The sequence below is a fragment of the Onychomys torridus genome, chromosome 1 (assembly GCF_903995425.1).
Source record: "Onychomys torridus chromosome 1, mOncTor1.1, whole genome shotgun sequence".
Lineage (NCBI taxonomy): Eukaryota > Metazoa > Chordata > Mammalia > Rodentia > Cricetidae > Onychomys > Onychomys torridus.
Window position 1 is genome coordinate 162550085 of NC_050443.1, and position 26949 is coordinate 162577033.

General features: G+C 42.2%; 1 pseudogene; it reads right to left on the reverse strand.

Annotated features, from left to right (window-relative positions):
• Positions 1-495: 495 nt before the first annotated feature.
• Positions 496-26947, reverse strand: LOC118578322 (annotated as a pseudogene).
• Positions 26948-26949: the final 2 nt, after the last annotated feature.

The window sequence follows — 26949 nt, forward strand, 5'->3', positions numbered from 1 at the left end:
TAGTCATTCCCATGTCCCCAGATCAGTCGGGTCTGGCTGTTGGCTTTTGACCCAGTGGGTGGCAGCTGCTGATCACTGACCTCCATTCGGTCTCATCTCTAGGGCAGCCTTCAGCTGGTGTCCTGTGCAGACACTGTTCCCTTGAAAGGTGTAGTCTTTTCATCCCAGTCCCAGCCCTGTGGCTGTCAGCAGGGCCTGAGTCCTAATGCTAGGTATGGTTTAACTTCTTACAGATTCTCTCTGAGCCCCATGCAAACCAGTGGCTGCACACAGATGGAGGGGCCAGGGAGAGCTTTGTGACAGGTGACCTATTTACCTCGTCTTTCTAGTGGATTATCTACAGGTCAAGAAGAGGGATTTTTTTTTTTTTTTTTTTTTTTTAGACAAGATGAAGTCAAACATACAAAGAAACTCTATCATTGGGGTGAAAATTTATTTTGCAGATGTGAAACAAATCATATAAATGCTTTGAAGTGAGAATATAAAAATGCATGTAGGCCATTATATTAATTTCTCTATTGTAAAAGTGATAGAAAATGAGTTTATTTCCAAAGCCATACAAGAAGCTCTGCTGCTTGCTGATGAGTCTGACGAAGGCCTTCTGGGGCCAGGTGACAGTTCTCCTGGGGCCTGGTTTATGGAGGAGGTGAGGAACACAGACACACTGCTTGTGGTCCTGGGAGCTTTCAGCAACTAGACTTCTATGTCAGGGAATTTGTAGTCTGAGACAAATGCCCATGTGTGTGTTTGTTTTTTGTTTTTTGCCCATGTGGTTTTAATGAATAATGTTTCTGGCCTAGACAGTACTTAGAATAGAGACATTAGGAAAAGGGACCAATTATTTCAGTTTAAATGATTACAAGGACAAACTCTTATCTAGGAATGAGGGACACAGCTTATAAGGTGGGGGAAGATTGATAAGCCCAGTAGCAACAGGCTTGATATCTAGGTCCCGAGGCTCCAGAGACTTTAGGGAAAACTTTTGCAGAACTGTGGTGAAGAACATGAACAGCTCCATATGGGCCAAACTCTCGCCAACACAGGACTGCTTCCCTGGAAGGAGAAAACACCACATCAGCTCTCTTCATGTTCAAATGAGACCTGAAAGCCACCGAAGATGCCAATCAGAATGCTCCAGAGGTTAGTAAATTAGCACTTATCAAAGCACTCTAGGGGCTGGAGAGATGGCTCAGTGGTTAAGATCACTTGCTGCTCTTGTAGAGGACCCAGGTTCCCAGCACCCACGTGGTGGCTCACAAACAGCTCTAACTTCAGTTACAGGGGATCCAATGCTCTCTTCTGACCTCCTCAGGCCTTACATACACATATATACACATACACATAAAATTTTAAAAGAAATAAAAATTTGAAAAACACTCTATAAAGAAATAGTCAACTTCAAGGCCATAACACATACAAGGTATTATCTGTAGCAAGGCTTCAAGGCCAGCACTTATGCCATTATTTATGACATGATGAGACTGAATGACACCTAGCCCTGGCTCTGTAAGGATTAAGCAAATCTTTGTAGACCTATTATACAATGCAGCCGGAAAGCATTTTTTTTTTTTTGTGTGTGGAAGATTAGCACCTTTTATCACAGTGTACTATGTGAAAGCAGATTATTACAGATTGTACAGAATAAACCAAGTGTAGTATAAAAACCTGTGCATTATATAAACCATGATACTGTTCAAACTGCCTGTGGTAAGGGAGCAAGTGGTTATCTCTGTAACAGGGATTGCAAGTAGTTTTCACTTCCCTCTCTTATTGGGTTTCTTGAATTTTGATGTTGAACACTTATTATCATTGTAATTAGAAACACTGCATATTAAACTTACTGATTGATTGATTGATTGACTTTTGCAGACCTAGAAATCAAAGCTCAGCCTTCCATACTGTAGACAACTGCTTTACCACTACAATCCCAAACCCCTTAAACATTTTTTTATGCTAACCAAACAAACGCACAGATTAACAGTGAGGAAGAAGGCCTGCAGGCAATGCCGAGCCGTTTTTTGTGACCTGACAGGAAATACAAACAGAGGCCAGACTTTGAAGAAAGAAGATGGAGGGACTGAGGCTCTTTGATGGACTCTGGCTCTGAGAATCAGAAGATTAGTAATAGTTAACAGTTAGAAATGAAGACATCTGCATCCGTGTTTTGGACAAGTTAATATTACAAGAGGAAATCAATAGATAAACTCTGCAACAGTGAGTTACTTTATCACCAGGCAATAGGTGGCATCTGATTTGAGTAATGTTTGTTTTCTTTAAAAACCTGCCTTCCCAGCCCACAGTGTAGTTCCTGGAAGACTTACCTCATGTGACTGGCCTGGGCCAAATGTCTTCAGGTTGGGAAACTCCTTATGATCCAACAAGATGGAGGACAGTCACGGGAACACAGCAGTGCCCTGGAGTAAAGGAGGGAGATCACAGTGATGCTTTGCCACACGTTAGCTCAAAGCAAACTCTCCTATCAGCAGTACATCTTGTGGGGGAAACACTCACACGCTTCCCTGAAGTCTGGCTCAGGCTATAGCTGCTACACACTCTTATCTATTGACAGGGTGGATAGCTCTTTGTGGTAAGAGCAACAGTCAGTGCTCAGTAATAGTTGCTGAAATCTGAGGCTTGCAGCTCACGTTGTCCACATGCCTGCTTTAGTGGGGCTTCTGCCTCAAGCTGAAAGAATCACTTTTTTATGTTTACTTTCTTTTTCTTTCTGGATTCAGATGCAAGTGAAAGGAAGTGAGATTCTAAGCCTCAGATCTGTATAGACTCCATTTTCCTCACTTGTAAAATGTGGTAATAGAAACAGCCTTCCCTCCTCGCCTGATTTTTGTGAAGCTTAGATTTAGATTCCAGCTTCTTCTTCTCCTTTTTTTCCCCTCTCAGAATAGGGTTTCTCTGTGTAGCTCTGGCTGTCCTGAAACTCACTCTGTAGAACAGACTGGCCCTGAACTCAGATATCTGCCTGCCTCTGCCTTCCAAGGGCTGGGATTAAGGGTCTGTGTCACCACAGTCTGGCAGATTCCAGCTTCTTAAACTGTGGGTCATGCTCCCATAGAAAGTCATAAATGTACTGGTTAGACTTTGGTGAGCTTGACACAGCTAGAGTCATCTGAGAAGAGAGTACCTCAACTGAGAAAATATTCTTATCAGATTGGCCTGTGAGCAAGCAATGTGCTGTAGGCCTCAGAATTTCATAAAAAACATCATGTCAATAATAAAGGTTTAAAAAAGGATTTTTTCCATAACCTGGCAACAAGCCATGGAAATAGTAAAGAAATGTTCTACTTGTTCCTTCTACAATCAGACACCATTACCAGCAGGATGTAACCCAAAGGGTACTCAGAGGAATGAAATCTGGCAGATGGACGTGTTTCACTTTGTGGAGTTTGGAAAATTGAAATATGTACATCATACCATTGATACTTATTCAGGATTTCTTTAGTTTTTGTTTTTGTTTTTGTTTTTTTTTTTTGAGCTGAGGATCGAACCCAGGGCCTTGCGCTTGCTAGGCAAGCGCTCTACCACTGAGCTAAATCCCCAACCCTTATTCAGGATTTCAATGGGCAACTGCTTTGAGTTCTGAAAAAGCTGATTCTGTAATCACTCATTTGCTAGAAGTTATGGCCATCATGGGTATACCTGCACAAATTAAAACTGACAATGCTCCAGCATATGTCTCTATTAAAATGAAACAGTTTTTTGCTTATTATGATATAAAGCACATTACAGGTATACCACATAATCCTACAGGCCAAGCAGTTATAGAAAGATCAAACAGAACTCTAAAGGATATGCTAAATAGACAGAAAGGGGTAACAAAACCCCCCAGAAATAGACTGCACAATGGTCTATTAACTTTGAATTTTCTCAATGCTAATGAGAAAGGAACAACAGCTGCAGAGAGACATTGGATAATAGAAAAAACTACAGAATTAAATCAGCCTATATACTTCGAGGATGTGCTGACCTCAGAATGGAAACCAGGGTATGTGTTACGTTGGGAACGAGGTTTTGCTTTTGTTTCTGCAGGAGAAGATAAGCTGTGGGTACCATCAAAATATATAAAGGCTCGATTTGAACAAGAGAGACCTCTTAATTAGAGGAGGTGATAGTTCATCAACCAACATGACCATCCAGTTTAAACTCACTTATACCATTAATACATGCCTTTTTATTTAATCAGATATAACTTGCTGAAAGGGAACCTCCCCAAAATTAGTCTTGGGGAAGGGTTTTTGTTTTTGTCTTTTAGGAGAATGAAAGCTAAGAAATCTGAAGAACACTGGACAAATGAGACAATTGAAAAAAAAAAGACAAATCATCTGTCCCAGGAAAAAGAGTAAAATGGCCTATTGGTATATCATCTACAAAATTTCATAAGTCTTCCTAAATGTTTGTTTCTGCTCTTTTCTAAAGAAATTTAACACTATTGGTCTTCTTGTAGTCCCAGTTCAATTAAAATTTAAAGCTGACTTTGGAGTTGGAGAATGGCTCTCTCCTTTAAACTCAAGCATGTTGTTAAAAGGAAAATGAAAACTCCCTGTATCATGCCAGAAGAAAGCCATCTTCTGACATGGGACAGGAGAAAAACCAAATTAATTAAGGGACTATTCTATTACTAATCTCAATTCTTTGATTCTATTCTAATTCTTTAAACTTTCCTTAAAGTATGAATTTTATATCAAAATTTACAAGATTAATATAGATATTTATAAATATATACATTTTAAACTTTGTTAAGATATTAATGGTTCATATAGAGTACTAACTAATTCTAGAAAAAAGGCTTCAATTAGCTGCCTATACATGTCTTTGTGTTCGAGTGTCTTTTCAGTTTTCTGCAGGAAATCATGGCCAGGCCTAACATCAACTGAAGTCTCCAGGAAGAAGATGGGGCCCCACAACAACAACAATTCCATGTGGACAATAATAATATCACAAAGCTGACAAACATCATCTATAGATCAACTTTGGACTACAAACTGCTAAGAGCAATTTTGAGATGGCTAGCTGAGATGATCTAGTTTCAAAGACTACTTGAATGAGGACTTGAGATAAGCCCTGAACTTTGGCATTATGCTCAAACTGGACAACAAAGGATATAGCTACCTTTCCTAGAATTTGACAATTAACCCAAAATTTTTCTTTTCAGAATAAAGATAACTTCGCCCATACTCAGCAGGAAGCAATTTTAAGTGTACGACGCCCACATTCCCAAAGGGGTGGTGTGGGGCGGGGGGTTTTGTTGGTCTTTTTATGGGTTTTGGGTCTGGGATAATTTTCATTGTTTAGGGGGGTTGGTTACAAGTTGTTGTTAAGGGTTAAGAAAAGGGATAAACAAAGGAGATTAGATTTAAGGTTCTTGTTTTAAAAAAAAGAAAAAAGAAAGAAAGAAAAAGATAATTACTAGTTTTAAATACATTGTTTTATATTGTATACAAATTATATATATTGAGATTGTGATTGTTAGAAAATGCCATACATATATTTCTAATCTTGTTCAAGTTATTGTATTTATACCGTTCATTTAACAATGTAATTCAATTTACTGATCCTTGAATGTTATTATTATCAACTATTAGGATATATAGAAATGAAAGTTAGTAGTTAGACATTACAATTGAACTTGTAGTCATATTAGGTGTGTTTTCAAGGTCGAGCAGAGATATTTTAGATAGACAGATCATCTTCAAACCCTTCAGAGATCTACAGAATATGGCATTTAATAACTTAGAAAATTTTTCTTTTTTGTTATGACTATGAGACATGACAGCTCCTGGCAATACCAATCTACTTCAGAGAAAATACAGGCATTGAAGAAACTGCATATGGAGTTACCTTTCATTGTGGCGAAAGTTAGCCACTGGACAACAAAGTATCCTCAATCAACTGCTGACAAACAGGACAGACAGGACATGAAACAAAGGACTAACGATTCTTGCCAAAACAAGTGTGATTGTGGCTTTATCAAAAGGTGTCTTCTGAAGCCAGGACAATATGGCGCCATCCCTGAAGTGAGTAGCCTTTGCAATCTGTAAAAAGTACCGTGCCCTTTTCTTCGAAGGCAGCTGAACAGGCAGTGGGCCGATGGCTTCTGATATGCAATGGAACAGCAGATGAAACAGTTATTCTTGAAGAGTAACTAAGCTCACCCCTCTCAATAGTAGACTGGCATTTAATAGAGGGATGTGGAGAAGAACAGGATGCTGAGATGAAGCCACATATACACAGCCAAGAAAAATGGACAGCTAAATTAAAAAAAATCAATAATTTCCAGAATTTAAAATCCTGAATCATTACATGACACTAATGGAATTCAGGTGTTTCTGGTACATGGACTGCTCTCACCAAATGTGAGGTCAAACTGTTGACCTTGTGTACATCTTAGTTCACAAATGAGTCTGTCAGATACGCTAAGCCTATAGGCTGAAGATGATGCCCCAACACTGCGGAGAGACCTCAGGTGACTGTCCAGGCAGCTGGCTGTTTCTGTCAACTCATTTTTCCTGGAAGCTGCTTGCATGTACTTCCTGTTTTCATTTTTTATTAGGTAATATTATTTCCTTCTTGGGTCTCTGAGGGAGTTGAAGATTAGTTAGTTATAGTTGTAATTTTCCTTGTTAAGAATTTCAGAAAAGAAACTCACTAAAGAGGTGTAACTGTATAAATTTGAAAGATGTTATGAGACAGTTCTGTTAGTAATATAAGTTAGGATAGAAAGTGAATCAGGTACATTTTGGACTTACCAAAATAGGATAGATAATGGAATTATTTTCTCTGAATTTGTCAAATACAAATAGTCTAGACATTGTTTAGGTATTTATTGCTTGTATATATGTTATATAGTTATTGTACTTTTGTATATAGTTTTTCTTATATTAGTTATAACTTTTTTCCTTTTTTTCTTATTATTAAAATAGAAAAGGGGAAATGTGGTGATATTTTATTTGTACTGAAATGTGATTTTATTTGTATGTTAATAAATAAAGTTGCCTGGGGGTCAGAGCTAAAAGCAAGCCATAGCAGAAGCTGGGCGGTGGTGGTGCACACCTTTAATCCCAGCACTTGGGAGGCAGAGCCAGGCAGATCTCTGTGTGTTCAAGGACACAGCCAGTATGGCAGACACACACCTTTAATATCAATACCAACCATAGAAAATCTGGAGGTCTGTACAGACAGGCACTGACGAGGAGGTCATGTGGTTGGGTTTACAACCAATGAGAAAGCAGAACAGAAAGTCTATAAAAAGGACAGACACACAGGAAGTAGGCCTCTTGCTGAGGGAAGGCAGCAGCAGCAGGAAGGGAAAGGAGGTTTTAAGTCTCAGCTCTTAGCTATTGCTCTGACCTCTTGGCTTTTAACTCTGTATTTGGCTCTGTGTTTCTTATTTAATAAAACTGTTCATCTACAGAACACTTGCTCTTTCTATGGTTACCTGGTACCTCACTTGAACATTTGTGCAAGAATTGGAAATGATACTGCAATACCAAAATGTGCATTCGAGTGTAAAATGAAAATGTCTCTCTCCTGTTCTCTTAAGTTACTTTCTGACATGTATCTGTTTGCATACATCCTCATGCCTCCGAGTGCATGTGTGTGGGTTCCAGGACTCAGGTCATCACTTGGCAGCCAGCACCTTTCCCTGCTGAGCCACCCCAGCGGCCTCTCCTTCCTTTCCTGGACTGACTGTAACTGGCTCCTATATTGATGTAGTCACTGCTACCAGGCTATGATGGTCCCTTACAAGGGCAGAGCTCTGCCAGGTGAGGGCAGCCTGGTCCTCAAGGGAGTTCCAGGCCAGCCAAGGCTACACAGTGAAACCCTATCTCAAAAAAAGTTTTCTTAAACATCCTGTCAATATACTATAATAAGTTAAAACATGAATATAATTTTTATTTTCAATCTATTCCATTCTGTAGGTATATTTTTATATATTCATTAACTATTCATAATTACTATGTACAAAAAATAAATAAAATGTGTAATAAATTAAAAGAAGTATGGTTTTGCATTTTATCATTTTGTGGCATTTATCTTGTTTGTTGGTTGTTTGTTTTGTCTTTGTTTTTTGATACAGGGTTTCTTATTGGTGAAATTATTAAGGCCACTCCCTGTAGTTAAAAGGGAGGTTTATTTTGTGGGGTAACTTACAAATGAAGGGATAGGTTGTAGGGTCTGGCAAAGGTATAGCGCAGTCCGGCGGTGTTCTCTGGAGAACTCTGCTCCATCTACCTCCTGCATCCAGCGTCCCAGAACCAAGAGAGACCTCTCCTCTTGATCCTGGGTCTTCAGCGTCCTCCTCAGCCCCACCTTGTGGGCGTGACCGTTACCGAAGCCTCAGTGGGGGTTGGAACTTCCAGGCCAAGGCTGGGATGGCCACCCACTACAGTTTCTCTGTGTAGCCCGAGCTATCCTGGAACTCACTCTGTAGACCAGGCTGGGCTCAAACTCATAGAGATCCACTTGCCTCTGCCTCTGCCTCTCAAGTGCCGGGATTAAAGGTGTGCGCCACCACTGCCCGGCTCCTATCATTTATTTTTTTAATTACATATCAAAATTGGAATCTGTTAGTTTGGTTCCAAAAACCACAAATGGTTATTTTTATATATGTAATATGTATACATTTTGTATATATAATGCAAACTTGGAATTTTATTTGGGAATAATTTGTTTTCCTAGTCTAATACAGAGTAAGTCTGTTAATTTATTCAAAATTGTATAACTCAGCATTCTAAACTTAACAAAAAAATCTTTCATGGAAGGTCAGGGAAGGGAGTAGAAGGAGGCGGAGAACTACAGTCAGATGTAAAGTAAATAAATAAATTCAACCTTTCCTGTCAGACACGCGGTGAGGTCTGCTGCAGACCGAGTTCCAGGACAGCCAAGGCTGCTACACAGAGAAACCCCGTCTTGAAAAACAAAAAACAAAAAGCAAAAAAACTTTCATTACCAAAAATATCTTTAAATCTTTAAAAATTTGCAAACTTCCTGCTTATCCTTGAGTACTTTTTCCTTGCAATGTTTGTTATTAATGGAAGCTTTTTCTTAGCTGGTTTGGTGGCATACACCTGTAATCTCAGCACAGCAGCGATTGAGTTAGACGGATCGAAACACGGAAGCCATCTTGGGCAATCTATTGAGAACTTGTTCTATTGAAAAGGAAGGAAAGACCCAGTGATCCTCCTGCCTCTGCCTGCCACAGTACTGGGTTACATGTGCAAGTCATGTCCAACTTTTTACATGGGTGCCGGGATCTGAACTCAGGTCCTTGTACTCATACAGCTCTTGCCCACGGAGCCCCTTGGTTTTTCTTGTGATGTGTATCTTGGTTTTGGATTATGGCAGTTTCTGCTCCTAGGCCCATGTCAGCTATACAGTATTTGTAGACTCGCACTTTGGCAGACTTTTGGACTCATCTTCTTAAGACTGGACGCTGGTTTGGGCTTGGCAGGTTTTGGTCACATTTTGGTAGATTTTCTCCATGTGATGTGCTACAGAGCCATTGCATGTAGATGTGGCAGGCTTGCTGCATCCCTACAAGCACACATTCACTGTCAGCCACAGCGATAGGCCAAATGCTTGAGTAACTGGAAATCAAGATCAAAGACAATGCTGTGGCTTAGCGTTAGCACTGCTGCACATTCCCATTGCCACCCTTTCTCAAAACCACTCTGAAAAATCAGGTGAGCTTCTTACTCATCAACGCCACTGCTCAGCTATACATACATGGGGTAGGGAGACAGGAAGGGGTCTGGGAAACGTAGGTCAGCCTCCCATATTCTAAGTAATCAGAGACAAGGCCCTTTTGGTGACTCTCCCAGCCCTTCCTTCCCAGTCATCTTTTCCAAACACATCTAACCTTGGGGACAACACAGTGTCTGAATTCCGTGTCCTTGACCCCAGCCTGGGGCAGACTGGGAGGTAGGAGAGTGATGTGTCTCATGCAACACAGCATGGGGGTAGGGCACCTTCACTTTGTCCTTCATGTTGGGGGGGGGTACCTAATCACACGATCGATTTCTTCATGAACTTTAGCTGCAGAGACATTGAAAGGACTACTCAGGCCTGTATTTCTAGGAGACCTGGAAATACTTCCACGAAGTGACTGAAAGTGGCCTAGAGAAGGCTTTGTGGGAGTCGAAAGTGTGTTGCTAGGCATCCCTGCTTTGCAGCAAATCCCAAGTGCTGGAAACAAAGGCTGGGGCAGTCATGTGCACAGATGCACTGTGGTTAGGAAAGGACCCAGGCATTCCCAGCTGATCATGTGATTCCCAGCAAATCAGCCACAGAGGGAAAACGTTTCCTCCTTTTTGTGCCGGGAGCACTTTACCGGCTTCTCTAGCTTTCCTGTTATCTCCTGTGGAAATGGCAACTGCATTTTGAGCAGCAAATACTGACTACCTATAGTTAGCATCTGAGAACAGGCATGAGGTTTCCAGCTTCCCTACAAACTATAAAATCATGATTGTGACCCATCTGATGAGCTATAAGCAGTTAGTGGTTGCTCTTGAAGGGAGATTTTCCTTCAGTGTTGCAGCTACTGATAGGCTGCCCATTCTCCTGTAGTAAGTAACCCTCAGCCATCTCATATAAGCAGCCCTAACTAAACTCATTGGTACACACACACACACACACACACACACACACACACACACACACAGCCAAAACCAAACCCAAAATATGAAAATAGGGAAACTAGAGTCTACCTGGGAAAAGGAAGGGGATCAATCAGCAGGAGGAGTGGGAGAAATGAATAGGCTCTAAGTACACTATATACATGCAGGTAAACGTTATGAAACCCATCATTATAAGTCATTAGTATATACTAATAAAAAGAAACAAAAAAATTACACCAGAGCTTAGAATCCCCCTTGGGGAGTTTGGTGCACCTAAGGGTGGGAAAATAGAAGCCTGCAAGGTGAAGGAACTCACATGAGGTCAACACACCAGGTGTCAGCAGGTCCAGTGTGGTTTTATCATGGAGCCCATTACATCTTTTGTTCATTACGGCTCGTTTTTTTGTTTTGTTTTGTTTTGTTTTGTTTGTTTGTTTTGTTTCTTTTTCTAACACATGAGGTTTGAGATTCATAAGTCCTATTTTTGAACTTAAATGAAAGTCTTTTAGTTCCTAAATTTCTCTCTTTCTTATCAGCACCATGGGATGTAATTCTGTTCCTCAAAAACCAATGTCCTTCCTTCCCAGGAAGCATCGCAGCCCCACCCTCCTTCCAACACGTGGACTCGTCCAGGTCCCTCGCACCTCAGGGTACTTCACAAGGAGCAGAATTCCGAATCGAGGGTAATACTGGTTGTCTCAGTGGCTGCTGTAAACAAGTTGGACCCACAGATTGCCAAGTTCTCCAGATCAAATTCACATTTCAGGTTGTGCTTCTCCTGTGGGTGGTAGAGTGATGGGCTCTGTGAGTTAAAGAAAAGGCAATGGGCCGGGCGGTGGTGGCGCACGCCTTTAATCCCAGCACTTGGGAGGCAGAGGCAGGCGGGTCTCTGTGAGTTCAAGGCCAGCCTGGGCTACCGAGTGAGTTCCAGGACAGGCACAAAGCTACACGGGGAAACCCTCTCTCTCGGGGGGAAAAAAAAAGAAAAGAAAGAAAGAAAGAAAGAAAGAAAGAAAGAAAGAAAGAAAGAAAGAAAGAAAGAAAGAAAAGGCAATGGTTTCTTAAAATCCCCATGTAAAGGATTCCTTTTGTATGCTGTGCTATTGTGAATCAAGCAATCAGTCATGAAGGTGAATCTTCTGGGCTCAAATCTCAGGTTAGCCAAGACACAGATGTGTGCCCCTGGGGTGTTACTCCATCTCTTCCCTGAGTTTCTCAAAGCTTTAACAGAGATTGGAGGATTAGAGGAGGAAGGTCTCAGAACAACACCTCATACACAAACACTTGGTGGGTGATAAGTTCTTGTGCTGTATTTAGTGAAAGAGACTAGTTGATAAGCTCTGTTGGAGGCCAGTGGAGTAAGGTCATCGGTGTGTGACTAGCCAGCTTCCCTTTTTCTACCCAGTGCTATGGCTCTTCTGTGATTTGTTTGCTATGTAGACCAGGCTGGCCTTAAACTCACAGAGATTTACCTGCCTTTGCCTCTTGAGTGCTGGAGTTAAAGGCATGTGCCACCACATCTTGATAGTTTTCTTTTCTCCGGAGAAACACATGGTTCCCCTAACATTCACCAGAATGAACAGGCTATTGCAATGGCCCTCTTTGGTGACTGGAATAAGTGTAAATGCCTCAACTAACTCAGGGAACTCTGGGATCAGTGGAAGGGACATGGGTATTCTTCTCTCAGACATCCTTTCTAGGGAACCTGGCTATAGAAGTTGTATGTGTGCTTACAATACAGTTGAGTGGTGTTTTCCTCTGTCTACACAGCTGGGGGACTCCCACGTGGACAGTGCTAACTTTCAGAACTCACAAACTGGTTTTCAGATTTGGAGCTCTAGATGTGATTTTGGAATCACACTGTTTTCTGCAGTCACACTGTGTTTCCTGCTCAGGCATTCCAAGGACCAATGCTATGCGATGGCTGCTGCTAAATATGCATACCATCACCTACAGTTTGTGGACAGCGTATTTGCTTCACACCCTTTGTCCAGCAAGCCATAAAGCCCCAGAATATAACGGTTACCTTCATATGTGACTCTGCTTTCCTGCATCTTCATGGGGGGCTACAGCACATACAGGAAAGAGGCCCCCTTCCCAGGCTCCTCAATCTTGCTGAGGAAACAGTCCATGTAGTCCGGGGCATTAGCAGGATCCAGGGACTCCTGGTGCTCTTTCATTTTCTCCAGAATGAAATTTTAACATCACCAAGTCTTTTTAAAAATTCCTTATGCTTTCCAGGGATATGCTTCATAAATATTGGCCATAGATTCTACATCCAAAAATGAAAGTGAGCAAAGACAAAACCTCAAAACTTCACCTGTGAGGAGCAGTGTAGCGAACAGAGGTGGGTTAGCACATGCCGAGAGGAGGGACCCTTCCATCTACGGCTTGTACTCTGCTCAAGCTCCGCTCAACCTGAGTCAGTGAGGAGAAGTGGACCGAGGTGGTTTCAGTGGAAATGCCTGGGAGGGGATGCCCTTCCTCCACCCACCCCCTTTCTTTCTCTCTTTAGTTTACAGCGCTGGGCCTCACAAACATCAGACAAGTGCTCTACAACTGAGTCACACCCCCAAACTACGAATTTTTCTGAACAGACCGGTTGGAGCAGGCAGAGGGCAAACTTCTGTAGATGCTGGGCTAAATAAACAGCATAAACAGAGGGAAGGGCACTGTGCTCACAGGTCAGGGGAACCCAGAGCCTTTGACTCTGTAACAGGCTTCGAGTAGACCAATAAGGACAGGGACAAACAAGGGTAGAAGCTGGGTCTTACCTGGCACCATACAGAGTTCACTTGGTGAAAATTTTTATTTAAAAGGTCCACGAGGGTGAGGAGGAGTGTCTTGTTCTTGAAATGGAAACACTGAAGAGGATGGAGCAGCTCACGTTGCAGGGAGCACAGGCCAGGATGAAGGTGGGATCACAGGGCTGAGCTGGAGGGGGAAAGAATTTCAACACTGAGATTTGTTGTTTGTGGTGCTCAGGATTGAACTCAGGCCCTTGCCCATGCCAGGTAAGCCCTCTCTCACCGAGTTCTAGTCCTAGTGTCTCAACAATGAGCATTCTATTCATCCTGTACTAGGATTTCAAGAACTGGCCTCTCTTTCAGATTTATACATATTGTTTATTCCTCTAAGCTTCCTTTATTAGGATGTAAGGATCTTATTCACACGAATGACACATGTATATATTAGCATATACAGTATGTATGTTGTTAGAATATTCCATTATTCTCATTATAGCATGAGATACTATGTGCTCTATATAGTATAATATTATAATAATAACATATTTTGTTATTATATGTATAATAATAGCGATGAGTAATATGGAACATTTCTAATATATTGGGTATTATGCAAACGGTTTTTACTATGTCATTAAATCTTTCTATTGATTTTGACTTGTAGCCTGATTTTTTTCAAATAATAAAAATGTATCTTAGAAAAGTTTAGTAATTTATCCAAATGTACATCTAGTAAAGTGCTATGGTTAGACATTGAATCCAGCTGAAGGCATCATAGATCCCTAACGAAGAGCTTGGGGATGCTGTTCCTATTCTGGCTGATGTCTTCACAGACAGGACAGACCTTGGGCCAAGGGACTCCTAAAGGAGAAGCTACAGAGTTCACCTTCCATTTGCCATCATTCCTCCACAAGGCACTGGGCTTCCTCCTGCACCCTCTCTCCCAAAGTTCTTCATGGTCATAAGGGAGAAGCACTGCAGTGCCTTCCACCTCTCTCTACTACTGAGAACTAGTCCTGGGAAGAGACACAGAATGTACATCTAGGGAATGTGTCCTGTACCACAGAGGCCAACTTCCCTACAGCTCTTATTTTGTCTACCCTGACTGCTGGTGCTCCTCATGTGGATTCAGAGCTGGCAGTTCATATCCTCTCTGCCCTTGGCTACACCTGCCTTTGCTAAGCTCTGCTGGTTCCAGCTCCAAAATGCCTTCCTTATCTTTCCCTTCTTGTCAGATCATACTAAACTATTATACTTTAGGTTTAATATTTTTAGAAAATTTTAAAGCTCCTATCAATTATGATTAGTCTGTTTAATGTTACTATAAAGAGATGATACCTGAGGAGTAGCTGGGGGTGTAGGTCAGTGTTTTAGTTACTTTCCTATTGTTGTGCCAAGATACCATGACCAAGGCAAGTTACAGAAGAAACCATTTATTAGGGGCTTACAGTTTCAGAGGGTGAGTCCATGACCATCATTGTAGTGGGTAGCCATCCCAGCATTGGCCTGGAAGTTCCAACCCCTATTGAGGCTTCGGTAATGGTCACGCCCACAAGGCGGGGCGGAGGAGGAAGCTGAAGACCCAGGATCGAGAGGAGAGGTCTCTCTCTTGGTTCTAGGACCCTGGACGCAGGAGGTAGACCGAGCAGAGTTCTCCAGAGAACAACGCCAGACTGCGCCATACCTATCCCTTCATTTGTAAGTTATCCCACAAAATAAACCTCCCTTTTAACTACATGGAGTGGCCTTAATAATTTCACCAATACATCATGGCAGAGAACATGACAGCAGGCAGCAGGCATGGCACTGGAGCAGGAGGGAAAGCTCACATCTTGAGATAACAACCATGAAGCAAAGAGGGCACTAACTAGGAATAGTCTTTGAAACCTCAAAGCCTACACCCAGTGACATACCTTCTCCAATAAGGCCACACCTCCTAATCCTTCCCAAACAGTTCCACCAGATGGGGACCAAATATTCAAACATATGAGCCTATTGAGGTCATTCTCATTCAGACCACCACACTCAGTTTCTAGACTGTTGTCCTAGAAGGCATGAGGCCTGGCTTTCATAAAACTGGACACAGTGGCACTTGCCTGTAATCTCAGCACTCATAAGGAAGAAGGGAGGAGAGCGGGAGTATAAAGTCATTCTTTATTACAAGCCAGGGCTGGAGCCTGAGGAGAAACAAGATGAGGTGTGCAGGGGGAGAACACAGTCCTAAGGACAGGCTCTTTGATGAGAAAATGGGGTTTATTTAGCTCATGTTTCTGGAGGTTCAAGGGCATGATGCCAACATCAGGTCAGCTCTGGGATGGCCTTGAGAAGGATGAATCCCATTGGAAGGAATGATAGAGGGTCTCTTAGGTTTTTATTGCTGTGAAGAGACACCATGACCATGGCAACTCTTGCAAAGGAGAACATTTCATTGAGGTGCCTGGTTAACAGTTTTAGAGGTTCAGTCCATTATCATAATGGTAGGACATAGCAGCATACAGGCAGACATGGTGCTGGAGAAGTAACCGAGAGTCCTACATCTTACAGGCAAAAGGAAGTGGTCTGAGACACTGGGTGGTATCTTAAGCATATATGAGACCTCAAAACCCGCCTCTACGGTTACACACTTCTTCCAACAAGACCACACCTACTCCAACAAGGCCACACCTCCTAATAGTGCCATTCCCTTTGGGGGTCATTTTCTTTCAAACCACCACAAAGGGATCAATCACCTCTTCAAACAGGAGGCCAAAGACAGGCTGGGTCCCACCATCCTTTTCTGGGGGCACACTCTCAACTGCCACAGGGATCTCCTTCCAGGCTCTCTTAAAAGTCCCACACGGCTAATGCGGGAACCAAGCATAAACTCATGATGCCTTGAGAATAAACGGTATCTATACCATAGCAACCTCCAGAGTAGTGTCTTCTCTCATTTCTCTAGACCTATAGTTTCTAAATTATTCGAAATCAAGCTTTGAGTAATACTAACATGAAAGTCTTAAGCTTCCTACCATTTGGTCTCTGGACTCTCTAAGTGTGCCTGTGTTGTTTGGTCCCCATTTTCCCATTTTGCTTATCCTTCTGTTCCTGGCCTATTTGTGTAGTTGGTTCTCTAGCTGGTTTGAACGTATTGCTACCAAGGGAACCCAGTCTCATTGTGAGAGTTTCTCTAGCACTGCTCATCTTCTGAGTACACAGATGACAGAGAGTCGGATTCTCCTGGGCTGGGAGTATATGACAGGAAATACGGAAGAGGCAGAGGGCCAGTGCACTTTCTAGGGACTGGTTGTAATAATGAGCTATGTGAAGGACACTTGGGTTCAGGGTACTGTCTAATAAAATTTAAGGTCAAGGCTATAGCAACGCTCAGATCAGAAATCTTCTATTGCCCTATCTCCAGATTGAATGTAATCTATGATAAACCCATGCTTTGAACAGTTGGTAACTATCACCCTAAAGAGGCTAGAAAATCTCATACTACATGTCTATACATAAAAAAAAACATGTTTATACACAGTGGTACACAGATATACATTCAAGTAAAGCATACATACACATAAAATTTAAACTTATAAAATTTAAGGCTTTTTTTTAATTACCAGAATATGCTGGTTGTGGTGGTGCACGCCAGGAGGATTTACTGAAGGAGGAGGAGGTAGGAGGATCACTAATTCAAGGCTAGCCAGAGCTACACATAAAAATAATTACCAGAATATCACCCATCGTTGTGAAATCTCTAAACCTCTAAGAAGACAGTCATTTATTTTAAACTGTGAACTTATTTTTATTATTACTGTGTTTATGTGTGTATGGTGGGTGGGTGTGAATGCAGGCACGTGCGTGCTATGTGTGCATATAGTGAAAGGACAAGTCTGGAGTCTGGTCCCTCCTCTCACCACAGGCTCCAGGATCAAACATAGCTTGTTGGACTTGGGTGGCACTTTTTCCCCATGAGCCATCTCGCTGGCCCTGAACTTTACAGGTTAGTGAATAAACAATAGCACCCAATTCCAGGGATCAAATGAATAAACTAAGGGTTTGAATGGTTGCCCCTGGAAATGGTATAAATGTTTAAAGATCAAAGAGGTAGGTAAAATACTGAGTAGATAAATGCCAGGAAATATTTCAACAACTTGATTAGCTGCGCACACATTGCAACAATCTGCAGCAGTATTATAGTTGTTCAAAGGCATCAGAAAGCCAGTTAGCATTTTAGCAGATATTCCATTTAGCAAAATATCACTCACTGACTTGCTCCCCTCCCCCAAACACTTTGGTAATCTAACGCCCAGTATCGTGAACATGACCTGACTTAGATAGGGTCTTTTTTTCTTTCTTTCTTTCTTTTTTTTTTCCCAAGACAGGGTTTCTCTGTGTAGTTTTGGTGCCTGTCCTGGATCTCTCTCTGTAGACCAGGCTGGCCTCGAACTCACAGAGATCTGCCTGGCTCTGCCTCCCGAGTGCTGGGATTAAAGGCGTGCGCTACCACTGCCCGGCTAGACAGGGTCTTAACAGAGGTAATCAAGTTGAAATGAGGTCACTGGATAGTCCTTAAGCCAATGTGACTATCCTTATAAAATGGGGACATTTGCATGTGCACACGTGCACACACATGGTTCCATATGAACATGAATGCAGAGATTAAGGTGAGGTAACTATAAGCCAAGGTGTATCAAACCGTGCCAGAAAACCACCAGGAGTTGGAGGGCAGGGATGAAACAGATTCTCTTGCACAGCTCACAAAAGGAACCCAATTGCTGGCACCCTGATTTCTTACTCCTAATCTCTACTATGGGACAAGGCTCTTTTGCTTTAAGCCACCCTCATGCGGTGCTTTGCTATGGCAGCAGTAGGGAACAGACCGAAGGGAAAGGAAAACATTAACGCTTTGTCCTTTCTCCCTCCCCGCACAAGGTGGGGAAAGAAGCGGTCCTTGTTTCCTTTTCACTGCATGAAGGTAAGGCACAGGAAGGGAAGCTTATAAACTCATTTTCTCAAAGTTGCAAAAACTGCACATTTTAGGCCAGTAATTTTCCTCCATCTCAGCCCAATCAAGCCCAGTAGCTTTCACATCCAATCAGAAATGAACAGAGAAACCAAGAAGCCCTGGAGCTGAAACTGATCTGAAAGTTTCTTCCCTAAGGACTGACTTTCATGGTACCAGAAAGAACCATGCAAGCTTCTAAAGGAAGGAACCGATCAACAGTCCTACCCACCTATGGTGCCTATGAACCACAACAATGGCCAGCACGGACCAATAACCTGCTGTGGGATAATGCTTTTGTACACTGGTTTAATAAAATGCTGATTGGTCAGTAGCCTGGCAGGAAGTATAGGTGGGGCAAGCATACTAAAGGAATGCAGGGAAGAGGAAGAGCAGAGTCAGGAGTCACCAGCCAGACACAGGGGAAGCAAGATGTGAAGGCAGAACTGAGAAAAGGTACCAAGCCACATGGCTAAACATAGATAAGAATTATGGGTTAATTTACGCATAAGAGCTAGTCAGTAATAAGCCTGAGCTAATGGCCGAGCAGTTATAAATAATATTAAGCCTCTGTGTAATTATTTTAGAAGCAGCTGCGGTATGGTGGGGCCAGGCGGGACACAGAAAATCTTCCAGCTACACTAACTCTGGCATACATACCTTGGCAGTAACCAAGAACTCTCTAATTGGGTGTAAGACTGTTCAACAGGAGCGGAAGCATCACTGGTACTAGAAAATTCACCAACTACTCAGGCTAGAGAAATCATGGGTGCTGGAGGAGAATCTACAACTAGCATTTCACTAAGTCAGCATAATCCCTAACAACAATCTAAACATTTGTTCTTATGTCCACAGATAAGTGTAGTCCTCACCTCTCATCAAGGAAACTTCTTTGCATCAGACAGAGACCATCAAAGAAAACCACAATCAATTAAAACACAGAGTTGCAGAGCTCAGTCCCAACTGATACAAACCTACAACACAATTCTGTACCTAAAGCTGAAGGATCATTTTGGAAGATGGTATAAAACAAGGAGTTTTCTGTGAGACTGTATGCCCTAGGAATGTCAGAAGCTACACCCACAAAGTTTCACCAACAAGGCTGATAAACATGACCTGTATAAGGACAGCCCCAACAGACATGCTAACAGGAAGGGGAAAGACCATGAGGCCTCAACCCTACATAAAGAACTATAGGTTGCTAAGGGACGCTGAGAATGGGAGAAATGGTCTCCCCAGGGAAGAGCACACCAAAGGGTTATCCAATACCAACGGTCAGCTCTGAAAACATACACAGGCGAGTAACATTATACAGACAGAGCAGGTTGTATTTATGTATTTAGGTGCACGCACATGCACGTGTGTGCACACACACATACACACACCACACACCACACCACAGATGTATGTAACAACAATTAATGAAAAAGAGGTCATGGATTTGAAAGAGAGCAAGGAGAAGTAAAATGGAAGACTTTGGAGGGAAGAAAGGAAAGGGAGAAATTATGTAGTTATATTATAGTCTCAAAACATTAAAGATACTAACAGAGAAGGACACAAACAGCCAATGCAATCAACTTGTTTTGTCCAAAGGGAGGTGTGGCTGCTGCTGCAGTTGTGCTTTGATCTTGAGTGAGTGGTGTGGTCCCAAATCACTCCCCTTGCACAACTAGCACAGTGTGTTATATGCAGTTAGGGGTTCATAAGATAATACTTCCAAAATAATCATTTCTGTTTATACTTTTAAATGGCTTGAAAGAAAATCTTTTTTTTTTTTTTTTGAGACAGGGTTTCTCTGTAGCTTTGTGCCTTTCCTGGAACTCACTCTGTAGCCCAGGCTGGCTTCAAACTCAGAGATGCACTTGCCTCTGCCTCCCAAGTGCTGTGCCGCTGCCACCTGGCTTTGATTTTTCTTTTATTGTGGAACATTTGACACATATAAAGGAATGTATAACACATGTTTAAGTCTTGAATACAATAGTAAAATGAATTCTCTGTGCATCTTTATCTAACTGAAAATGGGAATGTGACTGGGATGATCATGGGTACTCATAGGTCCTTCCCCAAGCCCTCTCTCCTTCAGCTTCCAGTAGCTGCCATATCTGGTCACCATTTGTGTTGCGGCCACTGTGCCCCCCTTGCCCCATGTGAAGCAGCACTCCACTGCCTCTCTCCAATACTAGACCTGTGCACAACGAATCCTGCTAGAAAAGCTCCTTATGTGGTTTCAGCTCAATCCTGTGCACAGAATTAAGTTACTGGCGACTCCATCTGACTTGACGCTCATCTCCAAGGAGCTAGAGACTGTTGTCTAATGAGATGATGTCAAGCTCTTCATTGGTTTTTCTTCTTTTTCTTTTTTGAGCTTCTAAACCCCATAGGTGTCCTTTGTATAAGAAGCCTTTTTTTTAATTCACTGCAGATTTTCTAGATTATGCTCAAGTTTATAATAATGAACTGATTCATAATGAGCCCTGAATAATTCCAAGATGAGGGCTAGCTATGCAAGAAGAGAAGACAACTAGGTTGAAAATGTTTCGTCACTTGATATCTTGAACTTCCAACCTCAAGGTAATTTAGGAGGCTCTGGAGATAAGAGTTATAAGCTATGTGACAAGACATTTGTGAACTGGAGAGATGGTTCAGTTGGTGATATGCTTATCCCACAAGCATGAGAATTGAGAATCTGAGCTTAGATCTCCAGTGCATAAAAAGCTGGGTGTAGCAGTGCACAGCTATAATGCCAGCACAGGAGTGGGATGGGGCAGAGATACGAGGATTCCCGGGGCTTGTTGGCCAGTCAACCTGACCCATTGGCAAGCTCCTGGTTCAGTGAAAGATGCTGCCTCAAAAAATAAAGTGAAAAGCAAGGACAACTGTGGTGATATTATATTTGTAAAATGTGATTTTATTTGTTAATAAAGTTGCATTGGGGTCAGAGCAAGCCATAGCAGAAGCTGGGTGGTGGTGGTGCACGCCTTTAATCCTAGCACTTGGGAGGCAGAGCTAGGCAGGATCTGTGTGTGTTCAAGGACACAGCCAGCATGGCAACACACGCCTTTAATCTCAGTACCAACCATAGAAGACCTGGAGGTCTGTACAGACAGGCAGTGATGAGGAGGTCATGTGGCTGCGTTTACAACCAATGAGAAAGCAGAACAGAAAGTCTATAAAAAGAAAAAGCACACAGAAGTAGCTCTCTGGCAGAGAGGGAAAACAGCAGAAGCAGTGAAGGGTAAGGTTTTCAGCTCTTGCTCTGACCTCGTGGCTTTTAACTCTGCAATTGGATCTGTGTTTCTTATTTAACAAGTCGGTTACATCTACAGACAACACATGACTTGTGGCCTGTAAATGTGTATACACACACACACACACACACACACACACACACACACACACACACACACATACCTCCTTCAGTCATGTTCATGTAATGTTATCTCAGGCTACACTCTGGACACCAAGGCTAAGGTGAGCATCACAGATGTGCTTCATCTTTAAAATTTCTGCATTTGGGATCCTCCAAGATCTGTCCTACACATCTGCTCAGTATGTAATGAAATTATGACCTGGAACCTCCAAGTGTCTGTCTGTCATTTGTAATGTGGTCCATCTTGTTGGGAACTGTGCCTATCACCTATGGAATCTTTAATAACTCTGGGCATTGGGATCCCATTGTAGCATCGCAAGCTTGTGGTTAGCTGCTAAGGGCAAAACGGACGTGGAATAAGTTAGTAATCAGATCTCTTTCCCCTAAATATTCTGGTATCAAGGGCAGTTAGGCTGCAGTCTGTTTTGAAACCTACCATGTCCTTTCTGGCTATCTTCAACGATGGGCAAAGGTACTCTCCCGAGACAGTCATCACTTTGGTCCAGAAGAGCTTCTTTTACCACACTGTATTCATGTAGGACCACAGCAGGCCAGGATCCAAAGTACAGAGTGTAAATAGGTCCGTACTCTTTGGCCAGCTGGAAGGAAAGAGAAGCCCTTGCATAAATAGTATTGTGAAATCTTTCTACTGGATGCTTGAAAGAGTTTTGCACAGAGCTTGGCTTTTGCTCTATCAGTCTCATTTTAGGAATTTAACCTTAAGTACGTGGCCTTTCACTCCTTCATTTGCTCATGCAACCTTACTAAGTAAAAACTCTATTGAGTGTGTATACTACATCTTTAGTTTAACATAAATGATATCTCCCCACGTTTTATTAAGTTCTCCTTCAGCATCCAATACTATACTCCTTATCACTGTCCTAGAATTATACACCATTTGGATTTACAAATGTCATATTCGGTTGTTTCTTTTTAACTTTTCACCATGTATATTTGTTGTACATAATACTGTTATATAAGGGCATTTCCATTCATGGATAGAATGCATGTTAAATATATCCTATCCTGCTCCAAATATGAATGTTTCCTCCCTCCCACTTCCACTAGATTTCAAATTCTGTAATTATTCCTTGATGTGTGTCTGTCATTTCTTTACTCATCTCTAAGCTTCCACTCGGACAGTGGAAAATTCCATCACCCTAAGCCACCCTTTTCTATCCCCAAAGACACAGCCTGCCAGCCCTTCTTCTCCCGACCCCGCTGAGTGCTGAGTCGATGGCTCTTCTTTGTATCTTCCAGCGAGCATCCACTGCCACCATAGCCGATGCTCACTCACCAGCACTGTGCCCACGTGCATAGTTTTCTGTTTCTACAAATGACTCTTTATGCTAGGGGTGGGCCATTTCCCAGCTTGTGCACTGGATTCTAACTCCCTCAAGCTACAGAGCAAAGCACAGTTCTTCAGAGCATAGTTCGGAAAAACTGTCAAATCTGCTCTTTACTTTCTTTCCCCCGAGTCTTTCCTGTAACCTCAACATAAGCCCTTACTGACACCACAGGGCTGAAAACTTACTTTCCGAGGCTCCCTTAAAAGTCCTACTTTGCTAAGTCTCGTTATTTTGCCAGCAAATGGTGTCTGACATGATTAAAATACTTCATTTAATGTATCCTTCCTTTGGGATCCAGGATACCCCACTCTTTGGGGGCTTCTCTTACCTCACTGGTTCCTCCTGCTTAGTCCCCCTGAGACTTCTAAGTACCTGGGTGACTCCTTTATTGGGGTGCTCTTGAGATTATGCCTCAGTGTACCCATCCCAGTATGATCTCATCCTATTTCATGGCTTTAAGTACATTCTGATTCCCAAATTTTAAAAATGTAATTTGGGCTCAGCCCCTGAATTTCAGTTTCATGTGTTAAATTACCTGCTCACATACTCACTCCATTAATTAGTAGGCCTTTGAAATAACATGTCTGACTGAGCTTTTTGTACAATCTTATTCTGTAGCAACCTGCTGAGTGGAAACTTGGCAAGCATTCTTAGTTCTTTATCTTGTACCTCTTCTCAGACCTGTCTACAGGTCCTGTTGACTCTGTCTTTCAGGTACAGTTAGAATTAGGCCCTTCCCTTCCCTGCTCTGACACAGGTAACCTGCCTCTTTCTTAGCATCTTTACAATCTGCCCAACTACAAGTTTCCAGAGCCGTGTGGTTAAGACATAAGTCACAATATGTCACTTCATCTCTTGGAATAGAAGTGATGTTCTCACGGCAGTCCTGAAAGGATCATGAGATCCACTCTTCTGGATTTCCTTAGCACCATGGCCTACTTCTGCCCATTTTCTTCTCTTGTTTTACTGTACTCACCTCCTTGATACTCCTTGATTCTACTAAGTACCTTTTGCTACAGAGTACTGGATCTTGTTCCTTTTGCATAGAATATACTTTTCTCCACTTTCCTTTATGGTTTTATCTGTCAGCTTATTTGGCAATTTCTTACAAAACTAAACATATGACCCTGCAACCATGTGTCTCTTGGCATCTCAAAGAAATTAATGACTTCAGACTACATAAACCTACACGTGGTGTTTACAGCCATTTTATCCGTAGTTGCCAAAAGTGAATGCACACAGAACTATAGTAATTCAGAGAGAAACAATCTGTTAACCATGAAAAGACGAGAAGGAATTCTTAGGTGCTTATTATTAAGCAGGAGAAACTAACTTGGAAAGGTTACATGGTATATGACTCATCTATATGACATTTTAGAAAATGCAAAACTATGGAGACAGGAGAACCACTATGGCTGTCAAGGCAGCACAGGGGATTTCTAGGACAGGGAGACTATCTGACATTTGAGGGCAGAGACACACCATTATACATCTGTCCCAAGTCCAGAGAGTGCATACAGGGAGAACTCAAATGTAAACGCGGGACTCTGGATGATAACGACGCATCAATGCCGTCCCTCAATTATAAAAGGTTCTATTTGGTATGGGATGTAAACAGGTGATGCCATGCATGGGAAGAAGGGACATTCTTTGTCTCTGGAGCTCAATGACTCTTTAAAACTCACTGTGCTCAAAAAGTAAAGTTGAGCTAATGAGATGATGGTTCAGCAAGTAAAGGTGTGGTGGGTATTGTGTTCCCTGAAATATTGTGTGTTCCCCGAAATAAACAAATCTGGGGTCAGAGAACAGACAGCCACTAGAACAAAGCCAAAAATGGTGGCTAGAAAATGGGAAGAGTAAGCTATAGCAGAAGTTGGGTGGTAGTGGTACACACCTTTAATCCCAGCACGTGGGAGGCAGAGCTATCGGATCTTTGTGAGTTCAAGGCCACTTTAGAAACAGCTAAGCTTGGTGACCCAGGCTTCCAGAAACCCAACCTTTAATCCTAGGGAGTGGGGGCAGAAAGAGAAAGGTATATAAGGCATGAGGACCAGGAACTAAAAGAGTAAAGCATGTAGTTAGTTAAGCATTTGGTTGGTTAAGTGTTCAGGCTTTGGAGCAACACAGTTCAGCTGAGAGCCATTGGGATGAGGACTCAGAAGCTTCCAGCCTGAGGAAACAGGATCACCCGAGGAACTAGCAAGGTGAGATAGCTGTAGCTTGTTCTGCTTCTCTGATCTCCCAGCATTCACTCCAATAACTGGCCTCAGGTTTGATTTTATTAACAAGTATCTTTAAGGTTCATACGACCTGTAAGATTCCTGCTATATAAAGGTGCCTGCCAAGTCTGATGATCTGAGGTCAATCCTTGGGATCCACATGGTAGAAGAAGTGGAAGAAGAGAATTAAAGCCTTCAAGTTGTGTTCTAGCTTCCACACGTGTGCCATGGCATGTGCTCTCAAGCACATAAACACATATAAGCATATATACACAAACTAAATAAATGTCATAAAACAGTTTTCAAAGTGAAACTTATTACAACCTTTGCCTCTTTCTATCTCCACGTTGTCCTTTTCTCTAGTGATGTGCAAAGACACAACGAGTTTTCATCTGTCTGAGTCACTCTTATTAGAAGGTGCTTGGGGAGTTTTCTACTGTTATGCACTAATATTCCCAGATCTAAAAGACACCTTCTTATAAAGCATGGACTAATCTGTTCATCTAATAAATATTAGTGCAAAGATTTATAATCAGAAAAATCCTTATACAGTTTCTCCTTTTTGAAGAATATATTTTTGCACAGTACATTTGGGAAGATATTATTTCTCCAACTGTAGTCAGGGCAGATAAGCTGTGTTAGGAAGAGAATGGGTCCTCTTTAGAAGGAGAACCACAAAACTTCCCTCAGATAATCTTGTATAAAACAATAATATACACGTTTACATTTGTCAAGCTTGCCTTTGATATTATATGTTAATGGGGTCAGCCTTTCATTTAATGTATATTCTGATCCCAGAATCTTATTCAGAAGCCAACCAGTATCTTCAGGTCAAGGCCTCTCACTACCTGCTCTAAAGTGATCCAACCCTAAATGGATGAAGATTATTTGCATTTCTGTAGCCCCCAAAAGGAACATCCCAAAGAGCCTATGTAGTGAGCAGAACTAAGGAAGGAAGCCATGAGAGCAGAGTCCAGAGGTGAGCATTTAACCCAGAAGCAAACAGCCAAGGATGAAAGCCCTTACCTTGGAAAGAAATGCAGGCATGTCCTTGAGGTTCAACTGCAGCATATTCCCAACAATGGGAAGTGGGGTTGGGCCGGGGGCAGTCTTCCCTTTGTGCATATTTTTGGCCACACGAAAGGCAAACCAAGGCAAACCAAAGAAACCACAAGAGCAAGGGTTGTGATTCCCAGCAGCTCCATTTTAGCCCTGGGATGTTAGCCACCTTCGCTTGTAAGGAAGCAAAGCTTATGCAGGGGGTGTTCCCTGCTGGGCAAAGGCTGCTCTGAGTTTTGGACTTGTTAAAACAAACAAACAAAAAACTGGAATGAACTGAACTCAAGAAGGGCTGTTGATTTTTACTTTTACTCAGAAAATCCCTAACTTTCTTTGGTTTTTGTATGTTTATGACGTGTGTTTGCATTTGCATACGCCAAGCCATCTGGCTGTTGAACTTCCAGGGATTCCTGCTCTCACCTCCCATTTTGCCAGCTGACCACTGGGACTACAGATGTATATGACCTCAGCCTGCTTTACATAGACATGAGGTTTGAACTCACAGTGTCTTGCTTGCACAGAGAATGCTTTATTCTCTGAGCCATCTCCCTGGCTCCTCTTTTTATTTTCAAAGACTCAGTACTGCATGTTCT